The sequence below is a fragment of the Lactuca sativa genome, chromosome 3 (assembly GCF_002870075.4).
Source record: "Lactuca sativa cultivar Salinas chromosome 3, Lsat_Salinas_v11, whole genome shotgun sequence".
In the NCBI taxonomy this organism is placed as follows: Eukaryota; Viridiplantae; Streptophyta; class Magnoliopsida; order Asterales; family Asteraceae; genus Lactuca; species Lactuca sativa.
The window spans coordinates 57,401,922-57,415,013 of record NC_056625.2 but is presented as its reverse complement, the minus strand read 5'-3'; positions in this window follow the sequence as shown (position 1 = coordinate 57,415,013).

Below are 13,092 nucleotides of genomic sequence, written 5' to 3'. Positions count from 1 at the left end.
TTGCATTACTTTATTATCAATCAGCTTCATTTGAGAAAAAGTCCTTGGTATGGGAAAATCTTTTGTCAAGTATTTCAGTAACCATACCAAATTACCAATGATATTTGTTTCCAGTAAGCATACAGACGATACCTGTTCCAGAAGGCAATCCAGAAACCTGGATTCTAAAGTTGAAGCCTCACCAAATTCAGTGAATATACTGCAAATCAAATATTAAGCATTCGGACATGACATTCCAATGTACACAGTCACACAAATGCATCATTATCAAATGATTTAATGTATAAAAAACCTCACTAACGATATTCAAAACGTAAATGTAATCAAAGTCGCTGATTTCTGTTAAATGATCCCCCCCCCCCCCCCCCCCCCCCCTATTGTCTTCGGTTTCTTTAATCAGCCTACATTAACTATGACAATCATCAAAATTCGAGTTAGTTCTAGATTTGAATAAACTTAGTTGCATATATAGGCACGACACATACTAAAGTTACTAACTAGAAGTTAAGATATAACCTATTAGAAACTTGGAAACATTTAGAAACAATGGATAATATGCTTGGAGTTGACATTGGTATGTGAACGGGTCACTCTTTGACTCAAACACCATTTCATGAATCATATACACACATCATGCACTTGACCTAAGAGTAGAAATTAGGTCAAAGTCTCATAGAAACTTAAGTCAAAGTTGAAGACTAGGACTAGTATACTTGATTCCACAATTTCGCTTGAATCTCGGAATCACTACATAGAATGCCAATAAACCGATAAAAATAAATTACAAACATTATTTATAACTATAAAAGAGTTATAATACAATAAGATAAATTGAAGTCTCAAAGATTCTATTGATTTTGATATCCAAATATTTATTAAATTTCAAGACCCTAAAAATCCTAATAACTCAAATTTATAAACTTTAACACCTAAAAATCAATAAAATTTGGTATGGACAATATAATATCAATTTAAAATAACTTAATTTACTAAAATATAACCAAGGAGAAATAAAATTTAAGTCATTAGTATTTAACCTTATTTTCTAAGCCAAAAATTAAGGTTTTGTGAAGGAAATTTTAGAATAAGATGCATATTTTATAAAAACTTGATATTTTTATAAAATAAAGTTATATTTTATAAAATTTAAAAGAGGGAGACCCTCTCTCCATTCAAAAGTCGGATTCCTCTCTCTTTTCTCTCCTCTTCCCAAAACACTCAATCAATTCCCCTCCACACTCCATTTCTCCATACTTCACTTTCTCTCTCACACTCCCTCACTTTATTTTCTCTCTATTCGCTCTTCCTCTCTCTAGGAACCACGGAAATTTCCAGAAAATAAGTCCAAGAACACAGCCCCAAACTCAAAATCTTCATCATCTAGTGGTGTTCATTAAGGTAGAACACGATTTCCCTTCATTTTCCTTCAAAGTTTTGTTATTTTTCTTACACTTTTTTTTTCTACTCCGTTCTATTGTAAACTCATGAACACTTGCACCTACTCACGGTTTTGATGATGATCGTGGTAGGATTTCATCCAAAAACAACATGCATGTTGTAGATGGTGAAGTCCCATGACCTAAACCTAAGTCAAAATCAAGGAAATGTACTTTTCTACATGTTTTGGCGGAAAAACACCACATGCATCCATAGTTTTGTTTCAAAAACGAATTTTGAACATTTCAAACTCATGAATGGTCTTCAAACAAACATGCATGTGATGATCTTCAAGCTTAGATGCTAGATCATCAAAGTATGTTGTTAAAAGCTTTCAAATATGTTTTTGAAGGATTTATTTCCAAATAAATATCTAAAACTCCTTTTCTAACCAAATCTGATTTTTCCCAGATTCCCATCAACAAAATAAGATGCTCTGTAATTTCCAGAAGATAATTCATTTATCTCGAATTACTATAATTAATGCAAGAAAATAGTGAAACAAATCATATAAAATACTTTGCGAGGTCTATAAATCCTAGTTAAATTTGCGTATGACCCCTATACTAAATAATGACCTCTCATTAAGTTTCATCGATTTTTGTTATTGTTTAGTGTGGTTTTGAAATTTCTTTTTGTTTAGTCCAAATAAATTATAAAACCACATTAGAAAATGTGAAAATGATACCTATCAATTTTAGCAGTTTCCCCCATATTTGATAGACTCAGAAAACTATTTTCAGAATTTTTCATCTTGCATTCCTATTTTTCCCCGATTTTTGTATTTATAATGGCCTAAAAATAGAATAAATAGTTCTGCTTATCCAAAATTCATGAAAATTTACCAGAACACCTTGTAGTACATGAGGATGCTACATAAAAACTTTGATGATTCTTATCTTCCGTATACTATTTTTCCTCTATTTTCCCAAGATAAAATACACTTAAACCCACTTTTTATTAGAATAAATGCACAAAATCCTAAAATTGGGTTAAACAGTTTAGAAATACATTTTTATATTTTTTTCCAGCTTAATAATGTTTAATAACAGTAATATAAAAAGTTTGGGTAATTTTGGAAACTGTTTTCTATTTATTTCAATTTTTATTAGAATAAATGTACAAAAATCATAAAATTGGGTTAAACAGTTTAGAAATCCATTTTTATATTTTTCCCAACTTAATAATGTTTAATAACAGTAATAAAAAAAGGTTTGGGTAATTTTGGAAACTTTTTTCTATTTATTTCATTTTTTAATAGAATAAATGCACAAAAATCATAAAATTGGGTTAAACAGTATAGAAATCCATTCTTATATTTTTTCCAGCTTATGTATGTCTAATTTCAGTATTATAAAAAGTTTGAGAATTTTTATCCTTTAAATGTTATTTTTCATGAATTTATATTGTTTTGATGGCTTAAAATTTTGGAAAAATAGGTAATCAAATAAAAAAATTCAAGGGAAAATTTCTGGTAGAACTCTACTATATTTTGAATGAAAATCAAAAGGTTGACAATTTTTGGAAACATTTTGATAATATTTTAGATTTTTAGGAGTTTAAAACACCTTTAAATGTATTGAAATACCCTTAATTAATATTACCAAAATATGGAAAATGATATCCAAAATTATCTTATTCACATGAGTTATAAAATTTCACCATTTCAGAAAAATGTTTGTAACTTAACAATATTAAATTTTGCCATATTATTGGCATAATTCTATTGTAATAGTAAGTATACTAGTGTTAGCTTTCTATTAAAGACTCATTAGTGTGTAACATCATGTAGGAATCGATAGTGGTACAAGTGGATCATAGTTGAAGGCACCATTTGCATCATCTCAATGCATATTATGAGTATTCACGCACTCCCTTATTTTCGGTTTTTATGTTTCGGTTTTTATGTTTTGGGGTGGAAAAGCATGTCCGAAAAACTATTATTTTTTCGTTGTATTTAAATTGATTTGTATCAAACTTGATTGCTATTTTATTGCTATATCTCTCTATGTATGTTTATGCAACACGGAACATGAGAACTTATTGTCTTAAGTCTCTTTCCTTACACTTTTCTCCAACCATTAACTCTTTCAGCCAATGGTCATTGTGGATAGCGCTATTAGGAATTGACAACTCCTCACTCGCCCGATTGCTGGAGTGCATGATACCATATAATCTATGGAATGATAAGCATAGATCTTGATAGGGCATCAGTCATAGGCTTGGTTGGGAACTCATTGTTTGCTCATACACATACAAACTTGTTATTTATTATGACAATAAACTCGTTTATCAATTATAGCAATCAACTTTGTTTCTCATTATAGCAATAAACTTTGTATCTCATCATAACAACGAACTTTTATTACTGGAAACTTATATACAGGTTTTAGCAATGAAATTGTTTGTTCCTTGTAGCAACGAAATTGATTGTTCATTTTAGCAATGAAACTTGTTTACTCGTTTGAGTAACGAACTTTATCTTCCATGAGAATACAAACGTTGCATCTCATTTGGGCAACATACTTTATCTCTCATGATGACAAAGATTTTTTTTTTATAAACCTATTTACTCATTTTAACAATATACTTTTATTATTGGAAACATTTATCTAAACATTGATTTCAATTCATGGAAACAATATTATTTTGTTTATATGTGAGTAGTCACCAACTATCTTATAGTTGACGCTCATTTTACATGCTTTTTCAGAAATCATCGAGTAAGTGGCACTTAGGGACACTTCACTTTTAGGAGCATTCGCATGTGTTGTATTTCAATTTACATTGTAATTTCTTTTAAAAGTTGTTCAAACCCATTGTAAAATTGTAATGATTTTTAATACTATGGTTGGTGTTGTCTTTTAACTTTTGCTATGAAACCCTTTATACTGCCACGCCTCGTGTTTCCGCTTTAGCGGGGTGTGATAGAAAATGGTATCAGAGCCGAAGGTTATAGAGAATACCAGTTTTCCTTTGGAGAACCACAACTATAGCCAAAAAATCTCAAAATGTTTTTTAAATACTGAACATACTACTGGTATAACTAATTCAAGTACGCATTATTGGTCTTTAATTAAGTATAACCTAGCCAAGTATGTTTAATTAAGGAAACTTAATGCAAGGCTTGAAACGGTTATGGTAGAATTATGTTCAAAACGATTTTCAGCTTGAACTATTGAAAAACAAAGTATTTTTCGGTGTGTGTACGGGCATTGCATTTTATAGGCATTCATCTAGGTACACTTAGAAACTAAGTGCACTTTCACCACAATTCCTTTATTTAGAAATATTTTTATCCCTTATCAAGTGCTAGGTTAACCACTTAGGTTATATCACTAGCCACTCCAGGAGCAATGCATTTAATACTGAGAATGGGTATTCCTCAGTAGCTATTGAATTTAGTTGTAAGGTTAGTAGCTAGATATACACTAGTAATAATCTTAAGTCGAAACCTATACCAATTATTCCTCAATACCTCTTCATCGTCTTCGTACTAGAGATACAACTCGGAAAGCGTTCCGATACCGACACAGATGAAAATTGGAGCATCGCGTAAGGAGGTAGATGAGTCGTTACTAAGTAATCACTTGGATACCATTAGCAGACATTCCAGAGTCGACTCACGAGGAGACACGGAGGTTTAACCTATACGTGAGACCTTATTACCATGCTACGATTTAGCTATACGTTGTTTCCACCTTGAGCTTAAAACTTAACATAGGATGTCCCTTTGACCTCTATAAAAGGTCGTAAACTGAATTGAAACCATAAAATGTTTTCAAACAATTTTTTTTCTTGTCATTTATTTGGGGAAAATACATCGGTACTCGCCTTATACTCGCCTTGTACTCACTTTAGTATTTAGGTACAATCAGCTACACTAACATACTTATTACTTATTTCTTAATCTTCCATCAAAAAGTTATTTCGTTTCATCGCTTTTATTTATCATCGATAAAATATTTTATAACCACTTCATTCAAATTAGTAGACATTTCCTAAAAATGTAAGCCATATTCTCACTAAAAATCTTTCGACAACTTGCTTTAACTTAACACTCTTCTTCAAAACTCAATTTAACCAATATTGGTTTTAACCTTGCTATTTCAATTTCATTTCAAATCCATTTCAATGGATAGATGTGCTTTTAAGGGCATATAAACCATTTTAAACATTGCTTACCATTTTGACACATTTTCGAAAAACTTAGAAACATTTTCTTTTATAAAAGTGTTTAAACTCTATGCTATAAAACTTAAACATATGAAATTAAAGTTCATAGTATGTGTAAAAGCTTCATCGGATCTTTAAACCACTTTTGTTTTAAGTCTTTTGACTACTTTCTCATTTAGCCATTGTACTTAACTTAAATGTGTTTTCTAGTACTCTAACATGGTATTTTTACAACTTTCTAATCCAAATGTGTTTACAAGCCATCATTGATGCCTACATTTCAAAACACACCTTATTTGATTATTTTATTTCAAATTAGTTTTATAATTTGTGTTTATAAAACTTACAACATTGCAAAACTTAGTGTTCACTTTTAAACTTGCAGCGACGTACTTTTGACAATGCATAATTATTCGTCTAAATATGTTAAGTGTTTACTTTATCCTTTTTAACCATTGTTGGACCCCAGTTAAAAAGGTCAAAATTGTCAGATTTTGAATTACAAGTTTTAGTATTTCTTCTTTTTCACAAATGGAGTTTAACATAATAGATAACCCGTGAATTTTTAGCAATCCTTAGCAAAAACTTTAAAACTCCCATCTGTTTATTTAATCATCAATATACATCAAATATTAAAGTTGAAATATATCTCAACCTGGCTTTAAATCTACCTATAGATATTGTTTTTATAATTTTAACAATAACAATCATTGCCGCCACTACCTTCCTTTTTCTTTCACCTTAACTTTATTTCTCATTCTCCTTCTGATTTTAGATCTCGCACGCCATAATATTAACATAATGCATTGTCTAACTTTGTTTCTGTCAATTTTGCTTCTCCTGGTATCATGTTTGTATACATAAAGACTAGAAGTATACCCTTTCGTTTTGAGCGATTAATACGTGTATAGTTGTGATGCATAATTTTGATTTAGTCAACTTTGATATATTCAATTATGCCTTTTTACCATATACATCTTGTTTTTATTTTGAAATCTACAATAACAAGTAATCCTTATTTACATTTGTTGTTTTGTTCTAAATTCGGAAACTTGACTTAAAGTGCAATTTTCATTGTATTTACCTTACAATTAATACACAAGATGAATACCCTTATCCTTATAATTTTTCTATATCCGGAAAAATATAGCGAAGGATATGTTTCCTAATGTTTCTTCTTTTCTTTAAATACATCAAAAGTTTTGAATTTTACGATGATCTGTTCTCTAAATGATTGTTTTTGTAGAAACACTAAACTATGAATGCACTATTTTGAAAGATTGACATTGTTACATATTTCTTAAATTAGTATTTTGGTGGTTGTCGAGGCCAACAAAATTAATAACTCTAATTATTACACACTAAAATAGTGTATAGTGGTAAAGGGATCGAATCCATGGAGATTGGTTCAATTTGATAACTCTATGTAAAATCTCTTTGTAAAAATACTTGGAAAATGACAATAAATTAAAAATGGGGGTTTTGATGTTTTGAAATATTTGAAACAAGCTAGAATTAACTATGATTTAAATAGACAATTGCAACAATAATAAGAGTTTGATGTAAACTCAATAAGGAAGAGATGGTTGACTTAAGGTTTCCTCACTTTAACTTTTGATGAACATATCATTAGAATCCAATGGTGCAATACTTGATTTAAATCCTTAATTTGGATATGGTAATCCAAGAAGCTTGAGATTACCTAGACTTTTTTTAGTTATTAAAATGGTTAGAGAAGCTCATAACAATTTCCTTAGTTAAAGTCACAATTTCCATTAAACATGTAATTAGTGAAAGTCAACTAGCATTAAGAACCAAAAAGTCACCAAATCCAAGAGGGGTCAATTGCTTTCACCACCATGTTGGAGGAAATGTTTTTATGATTGAGTGAAGCAAAAACAACACAAAAATCATTTGTTGCTTGCGAATTTGAGGATCCTTTACTTAATCAAGAAATTAGCCAACTAATCACCACAAATACATTTGAACTCATGAACTAAAACATACAAGTAGTGATAATATGTTAAAACACAAACATTTCCATAAAGACTTAAGAACAAGTTCATGGATTCTTCAATATTCAACAAAAGTTCAAAGGATTCAACAAAAGTCAACCAAGATTTGTTTAGCGAAGCATGGATAAACTCAAGTAAACAAGGTTAGATAAGATTGTACCAAACATTTGACAAGAATCAAGAGATGAAAAGAATACGTTCTTGAGGTGTTCTTGGCCTTCAAAAGTGCTCCAAACTCCAAAGAGAAAGTGTCAAACTCGAACCTCCAAGATAAGGCTGAAGAGGCACACCAACCTTCCCAATATAGAGCTCTAAGTAAAATCCCGAAATTGCCCTTGTCAGGAATCCACGCGGGCCGCGGGGAATCTTACGCGGGCTGCGTGACTTTGACGGGTTTTTGGGTTCCTTCATGTCTTGGGCCCCAACAACTAGTGCATTGGCCCAGTTCGAGTCCAATCAGCTTCTAGCCCATTTTTCTTCAATATTTCTTCAATTTGAGCCCAATTTGTCTCACCACATCACTCAAAACTTCCGCAAACTCCTAAACATCGATCTTGCACACCCAAGAATTCTCTCGTGTCCTTTCAAATTTAAAGTTCAACACTTCCACGCCTTCAAGTAATTGACAAGCCCACTCCATGAATCACCTGCACAGCCATCAAGCACGAAATCCCCATTGCTCTTCAAGTCCAATCGCCTCCCAAATATACCGCTCCGCTAGTCTCCAGAAAATCTACAATAATGCTCAATAAACTAGAAAGTAACCGAAATGGTCATAAAAATAACAAAAAGGAAAATATGCATGGAAATTAACTAAAATGTGAATGAAATGTGCTAAAAAAACTATAAAAAGAAGTAAATAAAATGAAGCTATCATATTTTACTTTGCAATTTTTAGTGAGTTCCTAAACTCTCAAACTTGTTTTCATAAGTATTCCGACTCCTCGTAAACTTGAATTTGTCCTGACGTAGACAATTAGACAATTTGTCAAAAAAAAAACTTAATACAAATATTTCTATACAAATTCCTTTAATGACGACTAAAACCTTTAACCTTAATGAATATTTATATTATTTTACTACTTCGTTGGATTGTCACACATGTATCATCATTATCTAGGAATTATTACACATTTTAATAATAGTGAGATTAATTATCATTCCTAAACACACATTTTGATAACAGTGATATTTTTATCGCTTCTAAACATTTAAAATGCTATCTATACAATGTGATTTAATTTATCATAAACTTGCATCGCCTCCATTTGCGACAATGACTCTCTAATATATATACATTCTTCAAATATTGTTTTATTATAGTAAGAGTAACCGTGGTAGTAAATATTGCTTCGGAAATCCTCGATTGTTTCGTAACTTATTTTATAAATGACACTTAAATAGCCTTTACATTCGAGTGGTACCAAAACTTCGTTGCTTACCCTTAGTGCATATCTTTAGGAACTTACCCTCGATCGCTTCCCCATTCATTTGTGCTACCCGTTCTTATTTAGGAATATATCTTTTCCAGATGTAATAGCCAACCCGGAAGTGAATAACTTGTTCCTAATCCCTTCTTTTTTTAGATGGTGAATTTACAATCAGTGCTAATTTAGAATGCAACTTAAGGATGACTGTGGATTTAACGCTCAGTATAATTGGTGCTTCAGAAAAACTTATAATGCACTTTTAGGTGAAATAATATCTAACTACACGATCTTTCTCTTCTAGGTCGCCATGGTTGGATCATGATTTTCCATGATCATAATTTCCCACAATCTAAACTGTAGAACTCGAATTAAGGAAACACAAATATATTACAGCTAAAGAATTTGGGCTTTTCCCTTGGGGAATTCACCCAAAATAATCAAAGAACTCTCCAAGTTACCATATCTCTCCAATTATAGAATTGTATTCGACTGAGTTTTAATAGAATACATCACGAATTGAATTTTGGGGCGAAATTATTTCTAATGGGGGAGAATGTTACAACCGTCAAAATTCGAGTTGGCTCTAGATTTGAAGAAACTTAGTTGCACATATAGGCACGACACATACTAGACTTAGTAACTAGAATTTAAGATATAACTTATTAGAAACTTGGAAACAATTAGACACAATGTATAATATGCTTAGATTTCACATTGGTATGTGAATTCTACTACTACTTAACTGTAGAGGCTATCCATATTCGGGTCACTCTTTGACTCGAACACCATTTCATGAATCATATACACACATCATGCACTTGCCCTAGAAGTAGAAATTAGGTCAAAGTCTCATAGAAACTTAATTCAAAGTTGAAGACTAGGACTAGTATACTTGATTCCACAATTTCGCTTGAATCTCGGAATCACTACATAGAATGCTAATAAACCGATAAAAATAAATACAAACATTATTTATAACTATAAAAGAGTTATAATACAATAAGATAAATTGAAGTCTCAAAGATTCTATTGATTTTGATATCCAAATATTTATTAAATCTCAAGACCCTAAAAACCCTAAAAACTCAAATTTATAAACTTTAACACCTAAAAATCAATATAATTTGGTATGGACTATATAATATCAATTTAAAATAACTTAATTAGTAAAATATAACCAAGGAGAAATAAAATGTTAGTAATTAGTATTTAACCTTATTTTCTAAACCAAAAATCAAGGTTTTGTGAAGGAAGTTTTAGAATAAGGTGCATATTTTATAAAAACTTGATATTTTTATAAAATAAAGTTATATTTTATAAAATTTAAAAGAGGGAGACCCTCTCTCCATTCGAAAGTCGGATTCCTCTCTCTCTCCTCTCTCTCCTCTTCCCAAAACACACAATCAATTCCCCTCCACACTCCATTTCTCCATTCTTCACTTTCTCTCTCACACCCCCTCACTTTATTTTCTCTCTATTCGCTCTTCCTCTCTCTAGGAACCACGAAAATTTCCAGAAAATAAGTCCAAGAACACAACCTCAAACTCAAAATCTTCATCATCTAGTGGTGTTCATTAAGGTAGAACACGATTTCCCTTCATTTTCTTTCAAAGTTTTGTTATTTTTCTTACATTTTCTTTTTCTTCTACTCCATTCTATTGTAAAATCATGAACACTTGCACGTACTCACGGTTTTGATGATGATGGTGGTAGGATTTTATCCAAAAACAACATGCATGTTGTAGATGGTGAAGTCCCATGACCTAAACCTAAGTCAAAATCAAGGAAATGTACTTTTCTACATGTTTTAGTGGAAAAACACCACATGCATCCATAGTTTTCTTTCAAAAACGAATTTTGAAAATTTCAAACTCTTGAATGGTCTTCAAACAAACTTGCATGTGATCTTCAAGCTTAGATGCTAGATCATCAAAGTATGTTGTTAAAAGGTTTCAAATATGTTCATGAAGGATTTATTTCCAAATAAATATCTAAAACTCCTTTGCTGACCAAATTCGATTTTTCCCAGATTCCCATCAACAAAATAAGATGCTCTGTAATTTCCAGAAGATAATTCATTTATCTCGAATTACTATAATTAATGCAAGAAAATAGTGAAATAAATCATATAAAATACTTTCCGAGGTCTATAAATCCTAGTTAAACTTACGTATGACCCCGATAGTAAATAATGACCTCTCATTAAGTTTCATCGATTTTTGTTGCTATTTAGTGTGGTTTTGAAATTTCTTTTTGTTTAGTCCAAATAAATTATAAAACCACTTTAGAAAATGTGAAAATGATACCTATCAATTTTCGCAGTCTCCACCATATTTGAAAGACTCAAAAAACTATTTTCAGAAATTTTCATATTGCATTCCTATTTTTCCCTGATTTTTGTATTTATAATGGCCTAAAATTAGAATAAATAGTTCTACTCATCACACAGTAGCAATTTACATTTCTCGTGATGGATCTAAAAGGCTTACATACGTCTATGTGTATGCAAGACTCACATTGATCGTTTCATTTTAGGTCAAACAATTTCAACACTCCTTTTTGGAGTTGGGCAATATGTTTCTTCTTTATATGCGTAAGATAATGTGATAGACATCCTTTGTCCATATTATTGGAAGAATCAATATTATAAACACAATTTCCATCTTCATTTACACATAATATTTTCATACATATCATTATGAGGAGAAGCATTGGAAATAAATGCACCATTTTTATAAACTAAAATTGTAGCATTGTCATTATAAAAAACATAGCGACAACATTGTCTAAATAAATCATGAAATGACATTATGTTTCTAGTCATTTCTGATGAATAACAACCACTGTTTAAATCAACCCTAACACTATCGTCAACTACTATCTTATAAGTACCGATCTTGGTAACAGCTGACTTTCGGCTATTCCTTATGATCAGGTGCAACTTTACATGGTTGCATTCTTCACTTTCCCTTGGTCCCAACATATCAGAACAAATTTGGAAACCTGTTGGGATGCAAATGTCTTCATTGGATGGTGACTTAGTAGACTCCTTCTTATTCGATATAAAAGGCTTCTCTGTGAAGGTATTAAGGCGCTTCTCTGAGAACGTGGAAGGTGTTTCTATGTGAAGGGCTTATGGGTTAAGATTGCTGATATATACTTGTATAGTATACTTTGTATTGGTTGATAGAGCTTCTATTGTATAGAGGATTAGTGTTGTTTGATATATATATATATATATATATATATATATATATATATATATATAGAGAGAGAGAGAGAGAGAGAGAGTAAGAAAGAGAGAGACGACAAGAGAGAGAGAGAGAGAGAGAGAAAGAGAGTATTATATTTAAGCAAGCACATGCTTCTACATTTTTGTACTACTTCATTATTAATACATCTTGTGACTAAATGTTAAACCGGGTCTTTTCAATTATGTATGTTCTTAATTTTGTATTTGTCATATTGCAAGGGTTCCTACATGTCGTATCAGACTTTAATCTTGAAGGTTTGACAAGTTTTTAAAGATCAACGATCCTAGATGACAACAATTTCGCATAAACGATTAAAAGATTCGAGTTCTTTAGTGAGTCTTTCCATTGGATCTATTCGTTTTTAATTCCAAATTTTTTGATCGAATTATTTTTAAGTTAAATTGAACTCAGTCATGTTTTCTATTCTTTGTGTTAGGAAGTAAAGTGGATAACTAGCAAAACCAAAAGCACACAATACATAGTATTTATGTGGTTCGATCAATGTGACCTACATCTACTGGCAGTAGTGGAGTATTCTTTATTTCAGAGCTCTCAACACAAAGGTTACAAGTATAATTACATAGATTTGCCTATCACTCTAGAATTCAAGATACAAAATGACCTAGCATGCATCCCTATTTATACTTGAGGGATCAGACCTAAAACCCTAATGGGCTAAGCCCATTGGCCCATGTGTTGGATAAGGTGTCTAAGTCCATAACTATTTGTGGTATGTACTTGACCCGGTTTGGCATGGTCCATTTGGGTTGCATGGCATCA